Here is a 14,180-nt window from a genome sequence, read left to right as displayed (position 1 = left end):
GTGCGTCAAAATCAGATAAATATCAACGAAGATATAATGTAATGGTCTTTCGGCACGTTAGTTTGTTTGAACATAATTTATGGATGATAATTATTCGTTGGTTAGTCTTCGTCATAATTGGATTATATCTGAATATCATTGTAAAATGGTAATTGTTGTAGATAAAATATAATATGCAACAAATCGAGAAATAGTCATATTAGAGATTTATGTATAGTAGTGGATGTTTAGATAAGACTCTTGACTAATTGTACGTTCAGATGAGATCTGTGTGTATAAGTGAGCGTTCAGCGGAGACTCTTGTCGAATTGTACGTTCAGTGGAGATTTTTGTGTATAGTAGTGGTCGTTCATGTGGTTTTGTAGAGAACGTTTAGGTCCTTATCGGTTTGTGATCATCCAACTCATATCTATGTCGAGTAATATACGTTAGTTGTTTGAACGTACTGGAAGAGTGGTAAACATTCATTTGTTAGTCCTCGTTATAATTGGATTATATCTGAATATCGTTGTAAAATAGTAATTGTTGTAGATAAAATATGGTATGCAATAAAACGTTATCATATATCAATAATCATATTTGTGAGTTGTGTATAGTAGTTACTGTTCGAAGGATACTTGTAATGACTGCTCAGATGAGATTTATATATTTATGTATAGTAAGTAGTTGATTACCTACATTTCCGTCTTTCCTGTGGTGTCCAATATAATACTTTTTGTTATTCTGTTGTCGCTCATTTTTTGGACGTATTCATACCAGCGTAGTTGTGATGTCCTTCGTTATTCTGTTGTTAACGTACATAATTTCTTACGATTCTTTCATTTCTTACTCTGACAAATTTCGTTTTTCTTACAGATTTTTTTTAGCGATTATTCTGTCCCATCTTGCGTCTGGTATACGTCTGCTATACGTCTGATATGAGTTAGATCGCGTCTGTTATATGTCTGATATGAGTTAGATTGCTTCTGATATACGTCTGCTATGCGTTAGATTGCGTCTGCTCTACGTCTGCTATACGTCTGATGTACGTCTGATATACGTGTGCTATACGTCTGATGTACATCTGATATACGTATGCTATACGTCTGATATGAGTTAGAACGCGTTAGATTGCGTCAGGTATACGTATGCTATATGTTAGATCGGGTTAGATATCTGTTAGCTGATGTTTAAGCATTGAAACTACGTTTTAAGTATATTAATATAGCGTGGTTGTCGTTTTGGCGATGTCTTTGCGTTTGTTATTTGTGATAACATATTCATTAGCCCATCCTATTTCATTTACCGCTCCATACGTAGTAATTAAACCAATAACAACGAAGATATGATATAGTGCCGTTTTGGCAATGTTGCCATGTTTGATTTTACTGTTGTCATATTCGATATCCCATCCTCTTTCATTTGACGTCTCACACGTTAAAATCTGACTAATAACAACAGAGATACGGTATAGTGCCGTTTTGGCAATGTCTTGTCTTTGTTTTTTGTGTTAACGTATTCGATATCCCCCCCTCTTTCATTTAACGTGTTACGCATAGTAATCTGACGAATAACGATGGAGATACGATATAGTGCCGTTTTAGCATTGTCTTTGCGTTTGATTTTCATTTTAACATATTCACCACCACCTCCCCTTTCCATCGATACCTTGCATGTTGTTATACGTTGACCTGTTTAGACGTTACAAGCTTAGTGTCCTTTTGGCAATGACGCCATCTTTGTTTTTTGTATCTACGTATTCGTTTGCCCATCCCTTTTCCATCGATACCTTACACGTTGTGGTACGTTGAGCCCTTTAGACGTTACAAGCTTAGTGTCCTTTTGGCAATACGCCGCTATCTTTGTTTTTCGCTTCAACGTATTCGTTACCTCCTCCCTGTTCTAACGAGCCCTCGTACGTCACGATCCGATAAGCTGTCGCGCCTCCACCACAAAATAGCCAAAAATGACCAGAATGGACCTTAGCGATTTCTTATGGAATTTAACATGGGAAAATAGCCAGAACTCACACAGCCCTTTTACTCATATAGTATGGAATAACGACAAACGTGGTAGTAGGTACAAAGGTCTAGATGCAAGATGCAACAATGATTGACATTTATTATGATTTTAAGAAGACCAAATCAACGACGGAATATTTTGAAGAGGCCCCAGAATGTCTACTTGAAATACGAAAAAATATTTTTAATATTGTAGCAAAGATACTCAATAAAAAAAAAGTAATGTTTAAATTTATTGTTTTTTAATGGCGATATTAGATTTTTGTTTTGGTACAAGGCAGCGACAACCGCTTATACGTATTTCGACCTCTTTATGTCTCGTCAGAACGGTATAACCACTGCTCTGAACCAAAACAAAAATCTCTCCCGTCCTAGACAATAGTTATCAAAATAACTATATACGGACCGGATTTTAAATTTTTACCACTGTCTTTCCTAAAACTTGCGAAAAAAACAACTGGATAAATTACTCGGCAAGGAATGGAATTTTAGATTCCCTAAGGGAATCCGAGTAATCCTAATGTCGAGTAATTTATCCAGCTGTTTGTTTCGAAGTTTTAGGAAACACAGTGGTAAAAATTTGAATTCGGTTTCGCTAGGTAGAAATCGTTTGATTTCTCTTTTTGTTTTTAGATTGCGTAGTTACGTCCGTATTTAGTTATTTTGATAACTATTGTCTAGGACGGGAGAGATTTTTGTTTTGGTTCAGAGCAGTGGCTATGCCGTTCTGACGAGACCTAAAGAGGTCGAAATACGTATAAGCGGTTGTCGCTGCCTTGTATCAAAACAAAAATCTAATACCGTCATTATGTTTTATTACTTACTTCGTTTGGAGTACCAGAAACTGAATTCACTACGAATTTTGACCAGGATGAACGGCATGTGGAATCCAATTTTAGATTCCCTTGCCGAGTAATTTATCCAGCTGTTTGTTTCGCAAGGTTTAGGAAACACAGTAGTAAAAATTTGAATTCGGTTTCGCTAGGTAGAAATCGTTTGATTTCTCTTTTTGTTTTTAGATGGCGTAGTTACGTCCGTATATAGTTATTTTGATAACTATTGTCTAGGACGGGAGAGATTTTTGTTTTGGTTCAGAGCAGTGGCTATACCGTTCTGACGAGACATAAAGAGGTCGAAATACATGAAGATTTACTGCCGACAATTACATTAACGTTTTGGAACACGCAATGTTCCCTTCTATTGAGCAATTGTATCCTAATAGTACTTTTATATATCAACAAGATAATTGCAACACTGCCCATGCCCTAAGGAATTGGTTTCAAACGCAAAACCTGGAAGTATTGCCATGGCCTGCGCACAGTCCAGATATAAATCCAATTGAAAACATTTGGGGCATAATTGTTAAAAAAATATATAAAAGAAATTTTATACCACAAAATTCAGATCAATTGTGGGATACAATCTTAGAGTGCTGGGAAGATCTTGATCCAAATATGATATCTAATATAATTCAAAGTATGCCAAATAGACTAAATAAAGTTATAGAAGCAAACGGTTCTATCACCAAATACTAAATTCTATTTGTAACAGTCATTAAAATTATTCTTTATATAATTGTTGAATAAATGGTTTCGTCTAATTAATGCTCAACGCCAATGATTTATATTTTTAATAACCTGTGACATTTGATAACCTCCAAAAATCCCAGCCGGTTTTACACAAATAGGATGACGTTAACTTCTCTTTCTAATACTTGTACCCTTTTTTTTTAATATAACTGTACCAGAAACTGAATTCACTACTAATTTTGACCAGGATGAACGGCATGTGGAATGCAATTTTAGATTCCCTTGCCGAATAATTTATCCAGCTGTTTGTTTCGCAAGTTTTAGGAAACACAGTGGTAAACATTTGAATTCGGTTTAGCTAGGTAGAAATCGTTTGATTTCTCTTTTTATTGTTTTTTGTTGAACACAGTTGACACAGTTGTCGAAATAATCTACTGAAAATACAAAGAAAAATGTTCTAATAGAATACATGCGTGAACATTTTACTTGGATGTTTTATGAGAATACATTATTTGGGTGTCTTTTCGTGATACGCCTCCACCAGTCGTTCTCATTGGTGTACGTTGAGGCGTATCTTTGTTATTATTAGGGAATGGGGGGGGGCGTTTGGGTGTCTTTTCGTGGGACGCCTCCACCATAGATCGTTCTCATTGGACATCGGCGTCAATTATTCTTCTTTTCGACGCATGACGTGACATTTGACGTGAAATGTGGCGTTAAATGACGTGAATGACGTGACATTCGACGCAGGACGTGACATTTGACGTATGACGTGACATAAAATGTGACATCTGACATATGCCGTGACATAAAATGTGACATCCGACGTATGTCGTGACATAAAACGTAACATTCAACGTATGACGGAACGTTTGACATATAACGTGACATCTTATGTGACATTAGATATATTACGTGACGTTTGACATAAAATGTGAAATTGTATGTGACATTCGACGTATGGCGTGACATATAACGTGACATTCAACGTATGACGTGACATGAAATGTGACATCTGACGTATGACGTGATATAAAACGTGGCATTCAACGTATGACTGGACTATTGACATAAAACGTGACATATTATGTGACATTAGATATATGACGTGACGTTTGACATAAAATGTGACATATTGTGTGACATTCGACGTATGGCGTGACATAAAACATGACATTCAACGTATGACGTGACATAAAATGTAACATCTGACGTATGACGTTGTGACATCGCATAATATGTGACATTAGATATATGACGTGATGTTTGACATAAAATTTGATATATTATATGATATTTGACGTATGACGTGTTATAAAACGTGACATTCAACGTATCACGTGACATAAAATGTGACATCTGGCGTATGACGTTGCAAAATGGCATAATATGTGACATTAAATATATGACGTGACGTTTGACATAAAATATGATATATTATGTGATATTTGACCATTTTTGACATTTATGTGATATTTTTCTAAGATATTGAGTTAAATATGTCACACTTGATATATACAACAAAGGAACGAAGAATGTGAAAACATCCCTCAAAACGGGATGAAATTGAAGCAATCATATAAAATTAACTTTAACTTTAAAAAACATTTAGTTTGATATGTCACACTTGATATATACAACAAAGGAACGAAAAACGTGAAAACATCCCTCAAAAGAGAGTGAAATTAAAAAAATCATATAAAATTAACTTTAACTTTAAAAAACATTTAGTTTGATATGTCACACTTGATATATACAACAAAGGAACGAAAAACGTGAAAACATCCCTCAAAAGGGGGTAAAATTGAAAAAATCATATAAAATTAACTTTAAAAAACATTTAGTTTAATATGCCACACTTGATATATACAACAAAGGAATGAAAAACGTGAAAATATCCCTCAAAAGGGGGTAAAATTGAAAAAGTCATATGAAATTAACTTTAATTTTAAAAAACATTTAGGTTGATATGTCACACTTGATATATACGACAAAGGAATGAAAAACGTAAAAACATCCCTCAGAATATTTGAAAAATTTTAAATGTTTTATTATTTAATCAATATTTATTACCACAAAATTAAAATAATACGAATTTTTAAAACAGCTTTTTTTAATAATAATAATATAATATAATAAAATAATAATAATATGAATACCCTGTAAATATGTTGATTTTGAAAATTACACGTTATGTTCTTCCCAATCGAAGGGGCCTTTACAACATAATAAAATCATCAAAAATTAATAAAACATTAATAAACATTTAAAAACTTACTTTTTATAACCACTTTACAATACCACGCAAATTCACAAGTCTCACCATTAGCAAAAGTCAAACAAAGAATGAACTAAGCAACGTGATTCAGTCTATCTTCCTCGAAATAGTTTTTTTTTTTTTTTTTTTTTTTTTTGAAAAATGGCTTTGGCAGAGCCAATTAGCCAGACTTGTTTGTGTTTATTGTTAAAATCGACTGAATTTCAATTATTATTGATTGCAGATTCATAGTCCAATGTTAGTACTACATATAGCTAATATTTTTATGGATAGGTACATACATTTTGTTTTGATATATTTTTATTTTGTTTTTTTTATTCTTTTATTATTTTCTTGTTTTTTTTTGTTTTGTTTTGTTTTGTTGCTGTTTTGATTTTTTTTTGTTTTTTGCTTTTTTTGTTCTTTTTTTTTGGATTTATTTTTTTGTTTTTTGTTCTATTTCTATTTTCTTAATTCTTTTATGTTTTTTTTTTTAATTTGTGGTATACTTTTTTTTTGTTTTTTTTGTTCAAACCATATTAACAGATTACGCCTATATACTATTTACAACTTATATTTACATATTTTAACATGTTTGTAAATGCAATGAAGAATTTCCATATTATTTGAAAATATTAAAAGATTAAGGTTTGTTGGAAAACAACACTTAGAATTTATTAATTCCTTATAAAGTTCGTTTATATTAATAATTTGTAAATCACATTCTAATATAATATGTGTTAGATCGCCTATTTTACCACAAGTACAATTGGGAGTATTTGATAAGCCGATTCCATGCATGTAAGATGGCGTAAGAGCATGCTTTGCTCTCAGCCGATTAATGGTCTTTATAAAATGTCGATTAGATTCTGTGTAGAACCATCTTATGGAGGGTATCCTAGTGTTACAATGATAAAAGTTTAAGCCAGTCTTACATTCTCTGTAATGTAAATGCCAATTATTTTTAAGTTTTTGTCTACTAACGGTGTCAATATCTGTCGCTGGAATTAAATTTCTGTTTACTTTTTTTCCAAGCATGTATGCTGATTTAGCCAAATTGTCAACGATCTTTTATTCCTTTTATTCCCGAATGGCCCTTGATCCATGTAATTATTACATTTAATCCTAATTGTATAGTTTCATAAAGAATTTTAAGAATTTCCAGTTCAATGTGGTTTATTTGTTTAACTGTTTGAATGTTGTTAAATCTGTCGACCACGCTTTTACTGTCAGTAAATATAACATAGTTGCTAGTCGGATTCAGTACTACATACTGAAGAGCGAACATTATTGCCATCATTTCTGCTGTGTATATTGAGCATTCACTGGGTAAGCTATACTGGTGATGGTAATTTTTATTTTCGTGGAACATTGCACAGCCCGTTCCATTTGCATCTTTTGACCCATCAGTAAAAATGTACTGATAATTTGTCCATTTTTCTTTAATAATTATATCAAACATATTTGGGAGTAAATGTGAGTTTAAGTAACATATCCTAACCTTTCTAGAAAATAGTGTTTTTGCCATTTCACCGTAGTAGGGCGGAATTTGGCTTTTATAGAGAATATCGTTATATTTTACCGTACTTAGATAGCTTTCTACCAAAGGTATAGATTTTTTAGTTCTCCAGTACCTACGGGTGAGGTCTAAAACTGATAGCTCATTAAGATCTTGAAGGTATTTACAATTTTTGGACATAATTCGGACTGTGAATTTGTCGCTAAGAAATTGGCGGCGTAAATGCAATGGAGGTTCCACCGCTTCATTTTCCATTATTTGGACTGGAGTGGATTTTAAATAACCTAGGCATAATCTCAGGCATTTATTTTTTTGAATTTCAAGTTTGTTTAGATGTGTATTGGACGCTGATCCAAATAAATGACAGTTATAATCAAAAATCGGCCTGATCATGTTACGGTAAAACATCAAAGCAATATTTGGGTCTGCTCCCCAATTTGTTTTACAGAAAGCTCTTAAAATGTTTATTGAGTTTTCTGATTTTTTGACAATTTGATGAATGTGATCTTTCCATAACAATTTCCTGTCTAGATAGGTACCAAGATACTTAATACAGTTTTTTATAGGGAAATTAAACTTTCCCACATTAAGATTGCCTTGTGGAACTCTATGTTTTTGTGAAAAGTAACACACCTCAGTTTTTGTGTCAGAAATTGATAAACGTATTTCTTCATAGTACTGATTTACGATTTCTAATGTGACTTTCAAATTATCCTCACAGGTACTTAACAATTTTCCTGCTGTGTATAAAACAACATCATCAGCATATTGAAGAATTTTTGTATGGTTCGGTATACTAACTTCAAGATCTATGTTGTACAGAATGTACAAAATCGGGCTTAAAATACTCCCCTGTGGCAATCCAATATTAGTGAGTCGAGAGTATGAAAATTCCTCATTATTAATTTTTAAAAAAGTTAGTCTGTTAGAATACAAAGATTCTAAAAAGAGTGCAAATGATCTAGGGATTCCAATATACAACATTTTTTGGTAAAGAATGTTTAAATTAACATTATCAAAAGCAGCAGAAACGTCAAGGAACGCAGCTGCTGTAGACTTATTTGATGTAAAATTAAGCTGAATTGAAGTAACTAGAGCTGTAGTTGCGTCTTGAGTGGTCCTAGACTTGCGAAAACCATATTGGGAACTTGGAAGTATACCATCGTGTTCTAGCCAATGTTCAAATCTATTTTTAATTATTCTTTCAAATGTTTTTAAAACACATGAAGATAAGGAGATAGGTCGGTAAGAACTTGGATCACGTTCTGGTCTGCCAGGTTTTTTAATCGGAATTACCAGGTACTCTTTCCAACTATTTGGTACTGGTGTCTTATTTTTCCAAATATTGTTGAAAATGTTTACTAGTGAAATTTTATATTCTATAGGTAAGTTGTATAACAGCGAATATGACACATTGTCAATACCTGGAGAAGTATTATTTCTTTGTTCAAGGGCTCGATGCAATTCCCATAAATGAAAATTTTCGTCAAAATTGTGCTTTTGTCGGGGTACTGTTTGGATATGTTCTTGTACAGTGTCGTCATTTGGAACCCATGCCGGTGCAATTTTTCTATGGAATTCCTGCAACCATTTATCTTCGGGATCAATAGGTACTTTGTTGGCTTGTTTGCGGTTTTTAAAACAATTAACTTTTTTTCAGACATCTTTTATTGGTGTTCTTGAGTTAAGGCTTTCGCAAAAATCAATCCAATTCTTCTTTTTCTTCTGTTTGAAGATTTTCTTTGCAATAGCATCTAGTCGTTTATACTCCATTAGGTTTTGGAGCGTTGGATTCTGTTTATAATTTATAAACGCATGTTTTCTATTTTCAGCTGCTAACTGACAATTATTGTTCCTCCATGGTTTCGGAATATGTTTTTTTCTTTAATGGAAGAATGTTTTGGGATAGCGACGTTGGCTGCTTGGTTTATATTTGTCAACAATTCTTCGTAGATTAATGGTATTTTCATTGTTTCCAAAGTACTGGTATAGATCATCCAATTGGCTCTGCTAAGGTTCCATATTCTATGTTTTCTACTGGATGTGGCTTCTGCTGCGGAGAAACTTTGTGATGAAAAAATAATTGGCACATGATTAGATCCATAAGGTTCTTGTAGAGTATTCCAACGAAAATGAGAGGCGATATCTCGGGAACAAATGGTTAAGTCTACAGCAGAAGGTTTATTGGAAATAGCAAGAGTGGGGGATCCGTCGTTTAAATATTCTAAATTACAGTATTCTATAGCATCTAGAAGATCTTTACCTAATCTATCATCAACTTCGCAGCCCCATGCCAAATTGTGTGCGTTAAAATCGCCTCCAATTATAAATGGTTTTGGTATATTTTCTAAAAAATTGATCCATTGTTGAATTAAAACTTTATTCCTGGGTTCATTATATAGAGAAATTATATGTAAAGGTTTCTTGAAATGTGAAATTTTTATTGAAATACACTTATATGTAAACGAATACGTATTTTGAAAATTTATTTCCTCATATATGATGTTGGATTTCAAAAGGATTGCACAACCGCCATATCCATCAGGGCGATCAGCTCGAACACAATAATTAAATTCTTTAAAATTATAATATTTTCCCGGTTTGAACCAGGTTTCAGATAATAGAGCGATAGTGATGTCGTTTTGATGAAGTAAATATTCTAAATTTTCTTTATTGGCAACTGCTGAACGACAGTTCCACTGTAATATGTTTATTTTATTTAAGTCTGCGAATTTGATGCTAGATTTTGGTTAAAATGGTTACTAATTATCTGAATTACATCAGCTTTTGAAATATTAAAATTATTATTTTGTTTAATTGAATTAATAATTGTAAGAACCGAATCTAAAATGACATTTATTACAGAAGAATTTAACTCTTCTGACCGTGAATCTGCAATGTTTAAGTTTTTTTGGTAAAATTGACTTTTAACTAGATGTTTTGGAATGGAAACTGTAGATACTATTTCTTTTCTAGCTATATCAGTTGGGTCTGAATTATTTGGTTTCTGCCTTTTATTCGGCCTACTGGTATTTGTGTGAGGATTAAATATAAATTTAGCAAAATTATTTCCTTGGGAGGAAGTACAAGGTTGTGAATTTTGTGGAAAATTTGTATCATTGTTGGCTGTATTGGTCCTAAGAACACTAGCATATGAATTCTTAGGCACTTGTTTCTTTGTATCGTAAAAATTAACGTTTGTTAAACCCATCGACTCTTTTATTAACTTTTTTCGTGTAAATTCTGGGCATGCGCTTAAGTTTGTGGTCAAATGATTCCCCTTACAACTGAAACATACTTGTGTGAACTCAACTTTTGTACAATTCTTTGAATTATGGGTTTCTTGGCATCTGTTACATCTTGGCTGACTCCTACATTGATTTCCCAAGTGGCCGTATCTAAGACAGTTAAAACATAACAAAACTTTCTGTTTATATATTTCAACTTCTTTAATAACCTTATTGATTACTATATATTTAGGTAAAGTTTGCGATTTAAAGGTCACAATACAAGATTTAGTAGGGACATATTCGACAATTTTTTCCTCATTAACAATTTTTTCTACTTTACGCGTAATTCTTTTAACGTTTGCAATTTCAAATATGCAATGACTATCATACTGTTTAATTCTATTTTTAATATACTCTTCCGATAAATCTGTGTCTATATCCCTAATAACTCCTTGTCTGTGTAAAATAAATTTTGGAATATACAGATCTAAATTATTTAAACGAAATATTTCTAGAGTTTTGTTTTTAATGAGGTTATTGGCAGTTTTATAATCTTTGCATTTGACTCTAAATCTATTTCGGCCAATGGCGTCTATACTTGAAATCATATTGTCTGCTTCAGGAAAGTTAGACAAAATAATTTCACCAATCTTTAAAGGATTTAGTTTACCTTTAAACTCGGTAGAGCTATTCTCGATATATACATGATATGGGCCTAGATCATTACTATTGAATAAAAATGCTTGCTTTACCTGTTTTATTACTTTTTGTTGTGTCTTATTCAGATTGGTTGTATTTGCATTATTCATCAAATTGATTGGAATTGGAGTACTTACAGAAATATCCATTTCGGCATCACTTTGACTATCGAATATATTTCCAGATATAGCTGGTTTTGTGGGTTTTTTGGGGTCAGGGGGTTTCCCCCCGCTATTGACACTCATATGGTAGGTGGTTCAACAAACGATATTGCTGTTAGAATGCAACAAATTTCACAATTTAAAGCACAATATTAATTGTATTTCTAATTGTACGTCTAATTTCTATGAATACTACTACGGAACTGTATTTAATACTATTTAAATCTCTAAAAAATTATAAGGAACTTCAAAAAGCGTGTTTCAACTTTGACAGTTTTTTGACAGATCTCGAAATAGTTTATTGCACAATATCGCCAAGTAATAAAATTCCTGCCATAACAGCGTTTCTCACGGTCATTGTATCTAGTAATATATACCGCATATCCGGTATTCTACGTGTGCAACAAAATCGTCTTGTTATTCGCTCCGTGCGTCACCAATTTTATCAAAAATGGGTGCAAATACATGTTGCGTATTTAATTGTGCTAATAATAGCAAAAATAGTAAGTGTAGCTTTTATAGGTTTCCAAAGATTACATATAAATTAGAGAAAAGAAAAAATGGATTCGTGCTATTAATAAGAAAAAGTAAATATCACATAATTTCATTTTTATGCAATTGAAATAGGAAAAATTTAAATAATTTACCTTAAATGATATTTCATAAGGCTTCAAGCTAACTAGCCTGCCAGATGACTTTAGCTTTTATATCATAATTTTTACTATTATTGTTTTTAATTACATGCTGTTCCACATGCAAAAACTCGATATGCCAGTACTAGATTTTCCCTTTCTTTTCCGTTTGGGGTTGAAAAGATAAATTATGATGACTTTTTAGAAACTCAATTTTTAATACTAAATTTATTTTGTACATAAACTGAAAAAATATAATTAAAAAACTAATTATTAATACTTGTCAATTTCGTATCTATTTAACATATGTTTAACCTCAAATTGGGAGGTCCAAAACTGTCAGATGAAGGCGGTAGATGTCGCGTCAGTCACGCACCGAGCGAATACATACGGTTTCGGATTTTGGCATGCATAGACAAATTTATATTATTTTAGAATAATTATGGTAAATGATTAACGGTTCAATAAAAAAATTTCGTAATAAAAAATATATTACAAACACTTGTATATATTATATATACAGGGTAAAATGAAAATTTTTATGACAAACTTTATTATAAATTATTAATACAGGATGATGTGTAAAATTAAATACAAAATCTGAAACAAATTTAAGAGTACTAATAAAATAACTATAATATATTTTTAAATAAATTTATTATGGCTACCTAGACATTACAGTATTATTTAAGACAGTCACATATAAAATTCACATAATTCACACATTCACAATATAAGATTATTCCGTGATTAACACATTCACATCTAGAAATAGTTTTTCCTATTCTGCATTGAAGTAAATGCGGTGAATATTTTTATTAGTTAATAAGCTTGTGGGCATATCCTTTTCTTCGATTATGAAGTAAATACTCGCAACCTTCTTTACCACCTTCGTCATATTTATGGGGCAGAGCTTTTTGGTTTAATTATATGCTTAGTTCTTTAATATAAAATCTTATATAGTATACGTGTGGGAGACAATGTTAAAACGTGAAGATTCTAGTATAAAAAAAAGACGATGTTGTGAACCAGAACAAATAATACATTTAGGTATAAGAATTTAATATTGCTACAATGCAGCTAAATATTATCATTTTTCTCGTTGTTGCTGTTGTTTCAAATGAAAATATGATGTATTTTTATATAAATCTGCAACTGGGACTAAACTTTTTATGATCTTCAAGAATATTGTCAGTTGATTTCTACTTGTAACCAGGGTAGAATCAGGGTGGCCGAGAGGGTGTGTATCAGACGAGGAAAAGAACCGATACATTAACAGTTTCTGCTGCGTGAGAATGTTAGATTGGAATTTTTTCTTAATAACGGAGAACCTTGGTCTGAGATCGTTGGCTAAGCTAATGCTTAATTCGTTCTGGGATAAATTCGCTCAACGCGAAATCCTTCCCAAAACCTCCATTGTTAACAAACCTGGGGAATTTTTTGCTATGCTGGTCAATCCTTCGATCTACGTAAATACGGTGATTTCTGTAAATGATGAGACATTGGTTGTTACGTGGGAGTATGTGATGAAGGCATATTCCATGTCTTCCACTGTAAACGTTGTTCTGGCGTCCTACATTACGGCTCTAACTCTTCTTAAATTATACTCCTATTTGAAAAATATTGGGGATCAAGCAATATAATATATTTTTTAATCATACTTTAATATCACACATAGTTTTTATATATCTGAAACGGAATATTTTATAGTCCATAGCTCATCATGTCATTGCGCTTATCGTTTTTATAATATGATAATTCTACTAGATCTTAGTTTTGTATATATTATCTCTAAATTAAGATACTTAAGATTAGTACATTTAAAAAATGTGTTTAGTTATGACCACTAAAAAGATATCTGATATGGACCACTGGCGAATTAATGAGCCGTTCTATTTAACTCCAGAGTTATGTGTTCGTGCAGCCTCCTAGCAAGACGATCAATAACGTAATGGTCTTCTTTCCTCGATTTAGTTTTAAGTCTTCGATAGCCTGTCCCAAAATAGGAGTCGGAGAATTTTCTAGTTTTAAGATCAGATAACCTAGAGTTATCAACCAATCCTCAATAATTCATTTTGAATACTAAACAGCACAGTAGCTATTGAATTAACACCAAAGTATCGATGTTTTAACATTAATAAGAATAAAAGATG

The 14,180-nt window shown here is 32.2% G+C and overlaps 1 protein-coding gene across 1 annotated transcript in view; it reads left to right on the top strand.

Annotated features, from left to right (window-relative positions):
* Positions 1 to 14,180, top strand: part of sws (patatin like phospholipase domain containing sws) — a 1,321,526-nt gene that overhangs the window by 1,018,180 nt on the left and 289,166 nt on the right. The window lies entirely within an intron of this gene.

Source organism: Diabrotica undecimpunctata, chromosome 4 (genome assembly GCF_040954645.1).
Source record: "Diabrotica undecimpunctata isolate CICGRU chromosome 4, icDiaUnde3, whole genome shotgun sequence".
Lineage (NCBI taxonomy): Eukaryota > Metazoa > Arthropoda > Insecta > Coleoptera > Chrysomelidae > Diabrotica > Diabrotica undecimpunctata.
This window is presented reverse-complemented; position numbering and strand designations above follow the sequence as displayed.